Below are 14719 nucleotides of genomic sequence, written 5' to 3' on the forward strand. Positions count from 1 at the left end.
TTAGCACAGAAGTCCCTCTTTTCTCTTTAAAAATGTTAAGTTTTCAAAATATTCTGAAGTGGTGGAATATATTTTTAAATTAAAGCAAGATAAAATGGCAAAGCCCTCAATAGTGTGGAATCACTTGCTTATTACATCACTGGACACAGTAAGCACAAATCACAATCAAGGATATTGTTTCTCAAACTTACTTAGCCGTGACCAAAAGACAAATAAACCTACAGACAAGTCTGTGGACCCCTGTTTAAATAACATGGTCTTAATGGTTCAACATTCACTTTAGGTGAACATTTTTGTCAAACATTGTGACAAAAGAGAAAAAAATCCAACAGTAAAGCTCAGTTATAAATAAGTTATCTAATCAGGGCACCTGAAATGTATTATTTCTTTTGTATTTATCAGCTAAATGAAACATTAAAAATTATTTTTCCCCATTAAGAAATAGCTAACCTCTAATGATATGTCCATTACTTGACTGAAGTTTAAGAAATCCATATCTAAAAAAAACACAAGGGTATCTCTTCAAAAATGAATTCACGTTTATTTATGGTATGGGCATATATAAGCACAACAAACTGAATACTTTAATTGAAGTTCATTTCTGATTAATATTCAAATGCTAGTGATTTTAAAAACATTAAAATTTTATATTCCTCTGCCCATCAGCCACAGTTCTCTGATGAACAAAGAGTTAATATACATAAATAAACTCTTTAAAACAGAAGTTTACTTAGATATTTAAGATAACCACGTGAATAAATTATCTTGTCCAAATAATTATCCTCTATTTATTGGATATTAACTTCCGATTTTGCATTGGGGTTTCTTAAAATGAGAACATTTAATTAAAGCTATATGAAAGACCATCCGAAAATATATCTGAAAGTTGATTTTTACTGTTAATTAATAACAATGTCTGAAAATTATAAATAAAGTGTAACCCTAACCAACAAGAGTTAATGCAGACTGAAATCTGAAGATTCTGGAACCTCTTAGTTTAGGGGTTACTGACCTCTTTAGTGACATAAACATAATATAACCATAAATATCTTTTTTCTTGCATCTCCCTATTATGTTTTAGTAACAATTAAAATAGATCTACTTTTTAGTTATCCAGAGAGACTTAAATATATAAAACACAAGTTTCCTATTCAGGAACTATTTCTTTTATTATTTCAAGTGCCTCATGCCAATTTAGCTTCACTAAAAATTATAAACCTCGATAAAATATTATCCAAAGGAATTAAAGAACTATAAAAAAATAAATAGGATTGTATTTTTGTGGTAGTGAGCTAGCTAAAAGCCATCCAGTTGAGAAAGAAATGCTTCTTATAAACATAATTATGAAAAATTAAATAATATTTAAATTGTACTTGCTTTCATATATATACTATCGATCTTTCAAGAAGCTATTTTTTCCTCCTTGGAAATAACGCTATCTCTTTTAGCATAAAGAACCAATCAGTTTCCAATTCCATCTCTAGGTATTACTACTCTCTTCCTCCTTTCCAAATAACACTTATCAAAACACTTGTCAACAGCAACTATCACCTTTTTCTCCCTTCCTCCTTGTTTTCCAATCCACTGCTATATGGCTATCGCCCTCTCCAATTCTCAAAACTGACTCTTCTTAAGATCAGCAATAGCCTGAACTTGCTAAATGCAGGAGTGGCTTACTCCACACCTTATTGTTTCCTCTAACTGAGGTACAGACTTGACATTCTCTTGGTTTCCTCAGCCTCTATACTGCTTCATGACATCCATTTGCCCCTCTCAGGCACAAAACCTTCCCCTGCATTTCCGTCTCCCAAAAGCCTCACAATTCTTAGGATTTCAACTGAAACATCACTTCCTCAAAGAAGCCTGCTCTGCTTCTGCAGCTTTAGTCAGCTACCCAGCTATAATTTTCTTACTCATTCTTTTACTCTTAAACATTTATGACTACTTGCATTAAATTGTGTAAGTAATTATTTGATGTTAGTCACCCTCACTGGAAGGTAAGGTAGGGGCTGTGATCCCTAGTGGGCAGCACCAGCTTTCTACACATGGACATTTAAAGGAAGGAATGGAGAAACAGATGGAAGAAGAAATGAATTTCACCAATTAAGTTGATAACTATTAATTTTGATTCTAAATGGTAACCAAACAACAAAAAAGCACTGTTTCAATAATTTGATAAAAACTAACTGGAAAGTTAGTTGAAATTCAGACAAATAATATTAGAAATACCACGTATAATTTGAAGTACAATTTATCCTGAAGATTAAAATGACTGGCAACAACTACCAACAATAATCCTATTTTTAAAAAAAGTTTCAGAAATCAAAACTAAACACTGTTTGGCAGAAACATTAATCCTCTCAGGCTCAGTAGAAACTGGGCTATAATGAAGAAAACCATACTAGAATATAAACATACTAGAATAAATATTTCTTAAACCTGAATTAACATTTAAAAATTACTCTCAATTACTCAGTATATTCTTAAAAAGATAAAAGAAGTATTAAGTACTACAAATATCTAGATCCTGTGCTGTTGATAAGGTGTAAATCATTCCTGTCTTGTTTCTTCATTCATAAAAAGCAGGTGAATAGCTGATCTACAAGCTCCTTTCCAATCCTTCTAAAAGATGAGAGTTACACCAAGAAACCTAACACAGCAACATCATAGTTAATCTGAAAGTCTGCTTCAGAGTCTCTTTTAACTATTCAAAATACAAAAGATTAAAAGTCTTAAAAAAAAATTAAAACCCCTCTGAATAGCAAGATTTGTTTTTATTATTACCCAACAAGTCACATGTATTTAAGGCAGGGCTTTAAACTTCACAATACCTTGATTTTTATTTTGATCACTGTTGCAATATGCTTCATTATCTACCAGCAAACCATATAACAAGGCTACTAACAGACTTGAGAAGAGTCAGAAAGGGAATGAGATAAGAAAAATGGTACAGAAAAAAATATTAAAGCACAGATTATCCTCTAAAGATCAGCAATGTACATACATACAGTGCTTTTAGTGAAGCAAAGAGCAGAATATACCTTCATTAACTTATAGAATGTTCATTTCAAATATTTCAAATCCTAAAAGATGATGCTATGAAAGTGCTGCACTCAATACGGCAGGAAATCTGGAAAACTCAGCAATGGCCACAGGACTGGAAAAGGTCAGTTTTCATTCCAATCTCTAAGAAAGACAATGCCAAAGAATGCTCAAACTACCACACATTTGCACTCATCTCATACACTAGCAAAGTAATGCTCAAAATTCTCCAAGCCAGGCTTCAACAGTACATGAACCGTGAACTTCCAGATGTTCAAGTTGGATTTAGGAAAGGCAGAGAAATGAGGTATCAAATTGCCAACATCTGCTGGTTCATAGAAAAAGCAAGAGAGTGCCAGAAAAACAACTACTTCTGCATTATTGACTACACCAAAGCTTTTGACTTTGTTTGTTGGATCACAACAAACTGTGGAAAATTCTTCAAGAGATGGGAATACCAGACCATCTGACCTGCCCTCTGAGAAATCTGTATGCAGGTCAAGAAGCCACAGTTAGAACTAGACATGGAACAACAGATTGGTTCCAAATAGGAAAAGGAGTACGTCAAGGCTGTATATTGTCACCCTGCTTATTTAACTTATATGCAGAGTACATCATGAGAAATGCTGGGCTGGATGAAGTACAAGCTGGAATCAAGATTGCCGGGAGAAATACTGATAACCTCAGATATACAGATGATACCACCCTTATGGCAGAAAGCAAAGAACCAAAGAGCCTCTTGATGAAAGTGAAAGAGGAGAGTGAAAGCTGGCATAAAACTCACCATTCAGAAAACTAAGATCATGGCATCCTGTCCCATCACTTCATGGCAAATAGATGGGGAAACAATGGAAACAGTGAGAAACTTTATTTTGGGGGGCTCCAAAATCACTGCAGATGGTGACTGCAGCCATGAAAGTAAAAGACGCTTACTCCTTGGAAGAAAAGTTATGACCAACCTAGACAGTATTAAAAAGCAGAGACGTTACTTCGCCAACAAAGGTTCGTCTACTCAAAGCTATGGTTTTTTCCAGTACTCATATATGGATGTGAGAGTTGGATCATAAAGCAAGCTGAGGGCTGAAGAACTGATGTTTTTGAACTGTGGTGTTAGAGAAGACTCTTGAGAGTCCAGTGGACTGCAAGGAGATCGAACCAGTCAATCCTAAAGGAAATCAGTCCTGAATATTCATTAGAATGACTGATGCTGAAGCTGAAACTTCAATACTTTGGTCACCTGATATGAAGAACTGACTCATTGGAAAAGACCCTGATGCTAGAAATGACTGAAGGCAGGAGGAGAAGGGGTTGATAGAGGATGAGATGGTTGGATGGCATCACTGACTCGATGGACATGAGTTTGAGTGAGCTTTGAGAGTTGGTGATGGATAGGAAAGCCTGGCGTGCTGAAGTCCGTGGGGTCACAAAAAGTCAGACACGACTGAGAGACTGAAGTGAACTGATATATATGTTCATATATAGGCCTATATTATACTAAAATGAACATTATAAAATAAGTATGTTTTATAAATGTGACTATAGATGTGGTTGCAGAAGGCAATGGCACCCCACTCCGGTCCTCTTGCCTGGAAAATCCCATGGACGGAGGAGCCTGGTGGGCTGCAGTCCATGGGGTCGCTAAGAGTCGGACACAACTGAGCAACTTCCCTTTCACTTTTCACTTTCATGCATTGAAGAAGGAAATGGCAACCCACTCCAGTGATCTTGCCTGGAGAATCCCAGGGACGGGGGAGCCTGGTGGGGTGCTGTCTGTTGGGTCCCACAGAGTCGGACACAACTAAAGCGACTTAGCAGTAGCAGCATAGATGTGGTAACACTGTATACAAATTAAAAGAAACTAAACTCTGCTTAAAATTATTTTAATGATAGTAATGGTAATTGTAAACCATCATTCTTTTCTAAAAATATCAGACTACTGGTTAAGAGGGCATAGTACAGAATCTTTATCATCTCAGACATCAGGGAAGCCCCAATTAAGAACTAGAATTCATAAATTCTGTAACTTCGGCTCTGTGGCTGACCCACTGTATTCTTTATGTAAAATTCAAATTCAAGTTTTCTTATCTTGAATCCCTGTTTGCAAAGTAAAAAAAAAACAGCCAAATGAAGGATATTAGTTACTGAGGAAGCATACAATGTATAAAAACTAAACAACATCAGCCCATGACCACAGCAGAGAAGACTAATTAGCAAACCACTAATTATAATTTGGCCTATCATTCCATCCTCAACTCTACTTTTTTAAAATCTCTGCTTAATTACACAGTTATTACCTGTCTAGTATGTACAAAGAACTATTAGGCCATACAAGATAGAAGAATGAAAAAAATATGGTCCCTTTACACTTGGTAAGAGCAGGACACAAATATAGGATCACAGAAGGGGAATTCCCAAATTTAGGAATCCGGCCTATACCCTCAAAAGAGATTCAGCATAAATGGTGAAACAACTATTCCTTTCCTAAATGTGGGGGAAAGGCCCAAGTTTCTCTTTTATCCATCCAACACTTCAGAACATAAGTGTGATCACTCTCTAAATGTTCAATAAGTGAAAATATGATTAAAGGTATTTTAAGGCAAAACTAGCAGCTTCTATAAAAAATTAGCTTCGTTTAAATTTGCTCCTTGTTAAATATAGATTGTTCTTTAAGCAAAATTCATTCAAGAATTCACTTATGAATAACAATTTAAAAGGTTAGGAACAGAGGAGGTATCAGGTAGACTTTAAGTTTTCCATATTCAAACATTTAATTGCATAATTACAGAAGACTAAAATCATGAAATTTAGCATCTCTTATTAAAAATAGTGACTGTTTAATATTTTATTGTTGTTCTTGTTTAGTTACTAAGTCCTGTTCGACTCTTTGTCGACCCCATGGACTGTAGCCAGCCAAAGTCCTCCGTCCATTCCAGGCAAGAATACTGGAGTGGGTTGCCATTTCTTTCTCCATTTTAATATTTTTAGACCATAGAATATTTTTTTTCCTGATGGCATATCTATATATCAGTCATATTCTTGGTAAATGCTTAACTATTCAATTAACATTTAGAGAGACTGATGTCAAAAGATAATGTTCCTTTATTAATTGAATCCCACATGGAAATCTTACTTTTGACGCTTCAGTAAAATAAAAGAGATTGTTAATACACATTACCCTATGAACATGATGATATAAGATAACAATACTGAACATTCAAAGAAATAGCAAGGATGACAATGTTGGAGGAAACAGTGAGAATAATAAAGAAAAAGTTAACAGGAAAAAACTTTTGGATTTAAGACTTATCTTCTGTCTAAAATGCTAGCACAACAGAAGCTATGTCTTTAAAAATCAGATAAACAGCTAATACAAATGCCTGGTAAGCCAAACTGTTTTTTAAAAAGTATGATGTATAGCGTCTACTTTTATTACATTAATCTTTCATAATTTCATCTATCTGAAATTAAACTCTTTAATATCAAGTGATTAAAATGAACTAGACAATTAAATACCTATATAATGCCATAAGTAACTCAAACTTTACATAAACGATTATTGGCTTTTTAAAATCTCCAGCACTGATTCACAATGAGCTTCTCCCATACAATCCAAAGTTACTTGGGGTTAAGAAAAATCCAGTTATAAATATATAATTATATTACATAATTAACAAAAATACCCCCAGAACATGCCAAATCATGTTCTTAAAATGAGACTTAAAAAAAAATTCTATAGAAAATGATACTAAAAGGATCATTTACTATAAGCCCTTTCTGAATGTCCCCACAGGATACTGAGAACACAAGTACAGAAAAGAGGGATACAGCTTGACTTCTGACTAAAAGCCGCTGCGCAAGCTGGGCAAGAAGAAACTATAAACCATGAGGACCAAACTCCTTTAATTTCTTCTCTCTGGTCATAAAAGAGGCACCCTCAACACAGGTTAAGTGTCTATGTAAAAAGGAGCGTAAAGAAATCTGTTGGGGTGGGAGGGACTGCAAGGCATCCATCAACATTTGTTTGAAAAGACCTGCCAAGCTCTCAGGAGTTACACTTAAATAATGTGACCCTTCTAGACAGGACAATAAGGAGACAGATTAGCCCCTTCAAGGGGTGATTCATCCTCGGACACATGGTGAGAGGGGAGCCAATATAAAGCTTGGATCCTGCATGTTTGCTTAAGCATCTGGGCAGCTCTGTCTATGGCCCCGAAACTAAACCAGGGGGTAATAAGGCACCTAACAGTCCCTGGAGGTACTCGGGGAGACTCCGGATTGGACTGAGGGGTAAAATGCCGGGCTCTTCCAGGCCGACCCCCGACCAACCGCATCTACTCTCTTCCTCTTGCCGGAGCGGAGGGCAATTGCCAGCGCAAGATCTGCAGGGCGCTTGCCCCCTTCATCACACCTATCGTCTGCCTGAGAGTTTTGAATACAACTCTTAAATATTCAGTAGTCTAATGAAACAACGAGAAGCAGATTTTAAAAGGAAACTGGCCCGCCTCAGAGCTCTAGAGGGAACCCAATGTGAAAGTCAGAAAAGAATGCATTCTGCACAGGCAACTCTTTCCGCGTGTGTAACCCTCCCCGGGTTTCTCACGGGTTCCTACACCGACCGACGCGCACCCACACACTCTAGAAGGTCCTTCAGGGCCCAGAGAGTTACCGCATCGGACTGGAGAGCTTTGTTGGGGGGGGGGGCAGTATTTAAACCCCCCTTTTTAGTATCTCAAAACCCTAGAGATTAACCCACCCCATCAGGTAGCTTCCTCCAGCAGGCGCGTCTTCCACTCTTGCAAAGCCACTCCCCTCTCCTGCATTTCAGGGGCCAGGACGACGCCAGGAGCCGCGACCAGCCCGCACTCCCTGAGGCCCGAGGCCCGAGGCGCAGGAGGGGCTCTTGCCGTCTGCTCTGGAGGAGCCCCGAGGAGGAAGCACCTCCCCGCGAGCGAGGGTGCTGTGCTTCTCCCTCCTTCCTGCAGATGGAGGCAGGCGGGGAAAGCGCCGCTTTAAGGCCAAGAGCCTCTCTGCTCTCAGCAGCCCACGGACGGGGCGATGAAGCCGCCCAACGTCCCTGTGCTCCGGGAGAAGGAGAAAGGAGGCAAACACGCAGGGGGCCGCCACTGTTTTCAACACTCTAAAATTCTAACCTGTACGTGATATCTTTGGTACACACAAAACCTGAAGAGAAATCGGTTTCCAGTAAGTTTACCCGTTGACAAATGAAGTTTAAACCCCACCCTCTTTTCCAGAATCAAGTCTGCGTCCCCACCGGCTAGAAAGCAGTGTGGTAAAATGTCCTCTCCTGAATGAATTTATATTCAAGTTGCTTTCCCTCTGGAGCTCCTCGCTGTTGCCTGGAAACAGGAAACCTTCCCACCTACATGCTTCCTGACTCCTCTCCCCCTCCTCTCACAGTGCAGTGAATGTACCTGGCCATGCTTCTAGATACTGTTTATCTTAAAGAAGAGCCGAGTCTTTCAAATAGAGGCAATGACAGAAATTTTGCCATTCACTAGCCCAACAAATAAGTACGAACACTTGAATTACTCACACAGGAGAATAACAAAAGTCACTTCATTTAGCAGCATTTTAAAATGGTGAATATGAAATACAAATTTATTTAAAAGTCTTGTTCAATAAAAACAAAAGTTACCCAGAGCTTTTTTTTTTTTTTTACCTACCACTTTGTCTTAATGATGTTTCTTTGAAATTCTATGTTCCTGGGGTAAGGGACAACACCATCTCTTTTAACAGCCTCTATGCTTGACCAATCAGTCACCCTGGCACCCCCTAAACTTCAACACCCACATCATACCAGCGGCTAAGCCCTCAGGGAGTTTCCTTATCTATTCTTCACTCATTTGATCTTTCCTTTCCACTCCTTTTGCTACTACTGAACTTTCACCAGGAATTGATTTCACTGAAGATTACTGCAGCAATAAGTGCTATTGCTATTACTATCAATTACTTAGAGAATACCATATGCCAAGAAAGCATTTATATGTTTTACCTCACTATTTCTCTCAAAAGTCAATGCAACATGTACTATTATTATCCCACTTTAAAGATGAGGAAACGGAGGTTTACAGAGTTTAAGTAACTTGTCTAGAGCCTCAATTCCTCTCCTAGGAAGACAGAAGTAGGACGCCTTTATCTACCAATCCTTCCTCTGTTCCTACTAGTTTTCATTGGAAAATATTGTTTTGATAAATTTTAAAAACTTAAAATGTTCATTTACTTTTTTGCTAGGTGAAATCACGTTGTGCTTCACCCACACCAACAGTACCACACAATGCTTTACTTCCTACAGGTGTGCCTTTTTAGTATTTTAATTAACGGGATTTATGTCAACAAACTTTACGTGCCTTTCAGAGTAAAATAATCAATATCTTCTTATGATTTAATGTTCATAAAGAGCCTTGAAAAGTGAAAGTGAAAGTCCCTCAGTCATGTCCGACTCTTTGTGATCCCAAGGACTATAGAATCCATGAAATTCTCCAGGCCAGAATACTGGAGTGGGTAGCCTTTCCCTTCGCCAGGGGATCTTCCCAACCCAGGGATCGAACCCAGATCTCTCACACTGTGGGCAAATTCTTTACCAGCTGAGCCACAGCGGAAGCCCATAAAGAGCTTTAAGAGAATAAATAAGTCATAAGGTAAGCTTTGGTTGGTCCCTTGAAACAAAGACACAAGACCCTAATAATAAAACAAAATTCAGAGGGTAAAAAGAACTAGATGCATAAATAGGTAAGTAGGTACATCAAACCTCAGAATGTTGACCTGTAACTAAAGCAAAACCGAAAACTAGAAACTGCCTCTTAAGTTAGTGAATTAATGAGGCCAATAAAGTTTAAATTACAAATTATGGGTAGTGTCTGATTCATAACTTTGGGGCTTCCCTGAAGCTCAGATGGTAAAGAATCTGCCTGCAATGCAGGAGACCTGGGTTTGATCCCTGGGTCAGGAAGATCCCCTGGAGGAGGAATGGCAACCCACTCCAGTATTCTTGCCTGGAGAATCCCATGGACAGAGGAGCCTGGTGGGCTCCAGTTCATGGGGTCACAAAGAGTCAGACACAGCTGAGTGACTAACAGACTAACATTACTACCTGATTCTTAAATGTACTGAAGAAATCACCTAAGTATAAGCCAACAAAACCATAAAATAGCCATTTAATTCTACGCAAACACCATAGGCAGGACTGGATTCCAACTGAAGCATTATGATTTGCCAGCTACCTCAACTTCAGCACATCCCTCAAATTGTCTGAGCCTCAGTTTCCCCACATCTACAAAGATAACAATGGCAACCCTGAGTCTACTACAGGCTGTTCTGAAAGTCAAATGAAAATATGAATGAGATCTAAAAATATAAAGTTCGTTTTTCTGAACTATACATCTATTAGCTTTCATCACATTTTAAATGGTCAAACGTACAATAGAAAAATTTGAAGTCAGAACTTCTCTAATTTCTGGCATACAAGATTCATTATTTTACGTTTAGAAAACTTGCTTTTTCATTTATATTAACTTTGGAGATATTACGTTACTCAAGGACTATATGCCTATTAAAATTATTTAAATTAGACAGAATTACCCAGTGAGATCAGTACAATGAATGACCAAGTACTGTGTCTGCAGTTATTAAAGATATGATTGTTACTTATGAAATTTTCATCCATGGAAATTGCATTTACCTAAAGACAAAACCAGAAAGTTAAGAGAAATGGGCAAATGATACAGTATTTCTATAAAAATGAGCATTATAACTAACACAAACCAGTATGGTATTTGTTCAGAATACAAACATCTATATCCATCAGATGGTCAGTATAGGCAACACTGGTGGCAACTTTGCCAAAAACTGAAATATTTGTGAGTCAAGAGGTTTGGGGTGTTTCTTTTCCTAAATGAAACTCTGTGTCACTCATTGCAAAATATAATTCCAAACATCTTATTCACCAGGAGAGTGATAAAATCAAGGAAACCCTGGAAAACCAAACTGTTCAGAAATACTGGCAACAGAATGAGAGAATGCCAAATAAATCCAAATTGATGTTAAATATTTTTAAAATTTAGTATAGTGCATAATTGGGTACACAACTAAATAGTCTATGTCTTTATAAAGTGGTGGGGGAGGAAGCGAGAGGGCAGCTGAGGGTGTTACTATTTTTTATTCAAGTTGTTTATTTAGACAACTAAAGAGGAGAGAAAATTCTTTACGAGAAACTTTTATCAAGTTCACTGAGACAAAAATGTTTTTAGGCCTAGATTATACAGCTAATAGTCCTGGTTTTTCCACTAGAGTTTACAAGGATAGAAACTGTATGTCTAACTGCCAGCACTCTGTGGATTTATGTAATTCTTTGGTTATAATACACTTTTCATTTATCCTTCTCTATTTTTAAGTCTGAGATAATTCTAACAGTGGTCAGATAGTTGGGATGTTAAAACCTATTTGGATATATGAACCACAGCAACTATTACAGCACTTCTCTAACCAGAGTCCACTTGAGTTGGTTTACACTGCCCTCTACAGCCTTGAGTCATTCTTTCTGAAAAATAACTGTATTTTTGAAATACGGAAGGACACCAGAACAAGGCGCCAAGAGATATTCTTTTTTTTTTTAATTAAATTTTTATTATAGTTGCTTTACACTGTTATGAAGAGATATTCTTAAGCACTCAGTTTTCATCTCTGAATCACATTAATAATGATGACTTGAGAACTGAATTTTTAAACACTGTCACACATCTTTTTACCCATTTTTATTCATTAAGCTCCCAATGAGGAATTTTCTTTATTTCAACAAATAATTACTGCAGGCTATTATGTGTGATATGTGCTGTTAGAATAACCAAAATATTTATGGTGTGATCCTTTATTCTTCAGAATTTCCAACGAGCAGTTTTAACAGATGATTATTAAGTTTTAACAGATGATTATTAAAGATACATATGATTTGAAATCACATTTCTCGAAAGATCTAAAGATGCTATATTACAAAGAAGAGTGGAATAACCTATGATCAATTACAACTTAATATAATGTTATCTTGTGAGTAAAAGAATGGTGGGTTTGAATCTGGAGTCCTCTATTAGGACTATGTGATCATGGATAAGTTACTTAATCCTCCAGATCTCAATTTTCTCATTTATAAAACAGAGATGTTTGTAATTCCTACCACCAGTTTTTGGCAAGAGTAAGTGATATATCCTTGAAACCATACTGCCTTATCATAATGAGTGTTCAATCAATGATAGCTATCGAGTTATTTTTATTACCCACATGTATTTTCCAAACCAAAAGTGGGGACAGGTAAGCTGAAAAAATGCTACTGTATTTATGAAGAAAATGAGAGAGATTTTAAATTAGGAAATTTAAAATGTCCCAGAAAACCAAAACTGTGTATTTCTTCTTTAATCTACTGAAAAATTAATAAAACTGTAACTATGTTAAACCTATAGCTTCATTTTTAAAGCCTATATAATATTTTCATAAATTTATTATTTGTAGCTCAAGAAATTTTGAGTTTATACAAAGTTATTACATGACTAATAAATCTTCAAGAAGAATGCTTCTTAATCTCCATAAGAAATAACATATTTGAGTCTTTTTTGTTGTTGTTTCGATTTGATCTATGTACACTATTAAGTACGTCAAGGCTGTATGTTGTCACCCTGCTTATTTAACTTATATGCAGAGTACATCATGAGAAATGCTGGACTGGAGGAAGCAAACAAGCTGGAATCAAGATTGCCAGGAGAAATATTAATAACCTCAGATATGCAGATGACACCACCCTTATGGCAGAAAGTGAAGAAGAACTAAAGAGCCTCTTGATGAAAGTGAAAGAGGAGAGTGAAAAAGTGAGCTTAAAGCTCAACATTCAGGAAACTAAGATCATGGCATCCAGTCCCATCACTTCATGGCAGATAGATGGGGAAACAGTGGAAACAGTGGCTGACTTTATTTTTCTGGGCTCCAAAATCACTGCAGATGGTGATTGCAGCCATGAAATTAAAAGACACTTACTCCTTGGAAGGAAAGTTATGACCAATCTAGATAGCATATTCAAAAGCAGAGACATTACTTTGTCAACAAAGGTCCATCTAGTCAAGGTTATGGTTTTACCAATGGTCATGTATGGATGTGAGAGTTGGACTATAAAGAAAGCTGAGCACCGAAGAATTGATACTTTTGAACTGTGGTGTTGGAGAAGACTCTTGAGAGTCTCTTGGACTGCGAGGAGAACCAGCCAGTCCATTCTAAAGGAGATCAGTCCTCGATGTTCATTAGAAGGACTGATGTTGAAGCTTAAATTCCAATACTTTGGCCACCTGATGCCAAGAGGTGATTCATTTGAAAAGACCCTGATGCTGGGAAAGACTGATGGCAAGAGGAGAAGGGAACAACAGAGGATGAGATGGTTGGATGGCATCATTGACTCAATGGACATGGGTTTGGGTGGATTCTGGGAGTTCGTGATGGACAGGGAGGCCTGGCGTGCTGCAGTTCATGGGGTCGCAAGGAGTCAGACATGACTGAGAGACTAAGCTGACCACTATTAAAGAAACAAAACTGTGAAACACTGAAAACAGCTGCAAATGTAGGCTAGTTATTGTGAATATGACCTTATTCCTATAATATGGATATAAGATTGAATAGAATCTTTTAATTGCTTTTATTTGGCCAATCTTTCAATAACTAAATTGAGATAATATTAAAAATTAGAATAAGAGTTGCCTGGGCTTTCCCAGTGGCTCAGTGGTAAAGAATCTGCCTACAGTGCAGGAGATGTGGGTTCAATCCCTGGGTTGGAAAGATTCCCTGGAGGAGGAAATGGCAACCCACTCAAATATTCTTCCCTAGGAAATCCCATGGATAGATAGAGCTTGGAGGGCTACAATCCATCCATAGGGTTACAAAGAGTCAAACACTACAGAACGACGGAGCATACATATGAGTTGCATATTTACTCACAATTTTAAAATAAACCAAAAAAACATGAATTGGTATGTTGAGAGTAAATTAAAGGCACTGACTTCTTTTGAATTCAGAATTAACAGTGTGGCTCATTTAATAACATCACTTAAGGAATTTTTGTTGTTTTATACAATGGGCCTCTTAATATAAATCATTATATTTCCCCCCAAATTTAGCTTTCCTAGTCATACTTCAGTAAATATAATCGTTTATCTCAATAGCTGATCATTTAAATGTTACTTTGAAAAATTGCTCTGTTTACACATTTGTTCATTTATTCATTCAGAGCTCAGTCATTAAAACACTGAAATGATTATACACATTGATGGTAATTTTAACTTTTTTTAAAAAAAGAATTTGTAAACATATTAATGATCAGAAGATTACAAAGAAAGGATGTTGAGACACTGAGAATTTACTTGTCAACATATGAAAATCTCCAAGCCATTTCAGGCATGTTTGGCTTTTTTGAAGGGTAACAATCTCAGTAAACTAGCCCGTTGATGGGCACTAATTGTCTGAAGACAATGTATTAAGTGAGTTTTATTTATTTGCTCTTATTTAAAAAAAAATATGGGCACTAATTATCTGAAGACAATGTATTAAGTGAGTTTTAATTTATTTGCTCTTATTTAAAAAAATAAACAAGTGTCAAAAATCCTTTCAGTAGGAATGGTTGAGAAGAAAG

At 36.9% G+C, this 14719-nt stretch overlaps 1 protein-coding gene across 9 annotated transcripts in view; it reads right to left on the reverse strand.

The window, feature by feature from the left end:
* BBX (BBX high mobility group box domain containing) overlaps window positions 1-14719 on the reverse strand; it is a 290065-nt gene that overhangs the window by 226025 nt on the left and 49321 nt on the right. Inside the window, exon 1 of one of the 9 annotated variants that reach the window (XM_040225305.1) lies at window positions 7796-8016. The exons of 7 other annotated variants lie outside the window; for them this stretch is intronic. The gene's annotated coding sequence lies outside the window, so the exon portion shown is untranslated. Of the gene's footprint in view, window positions 1-7795; window positions 8017-14719 lie in introns of those variants that run through there. One more of the 9 variants, XM_040225285.1, reaches the window with a different exon arrangement.

The sequence above is a fragment of the Oryx dammah genome, unplaced genomic scaffold (genome assembly GCF_014754425.2).
Source record: "Oryx dammah isolate SB20612 unplaced genomic scaffold, SCBI_Odam_1.1 HiC_scaffold_2, whole genome shotgun sequence".
NCBI lineage: Eukaryota > Metazoa > Chordata > Mammalia > Artiodactyla > Bovidae > Oryx > Oryx dammah.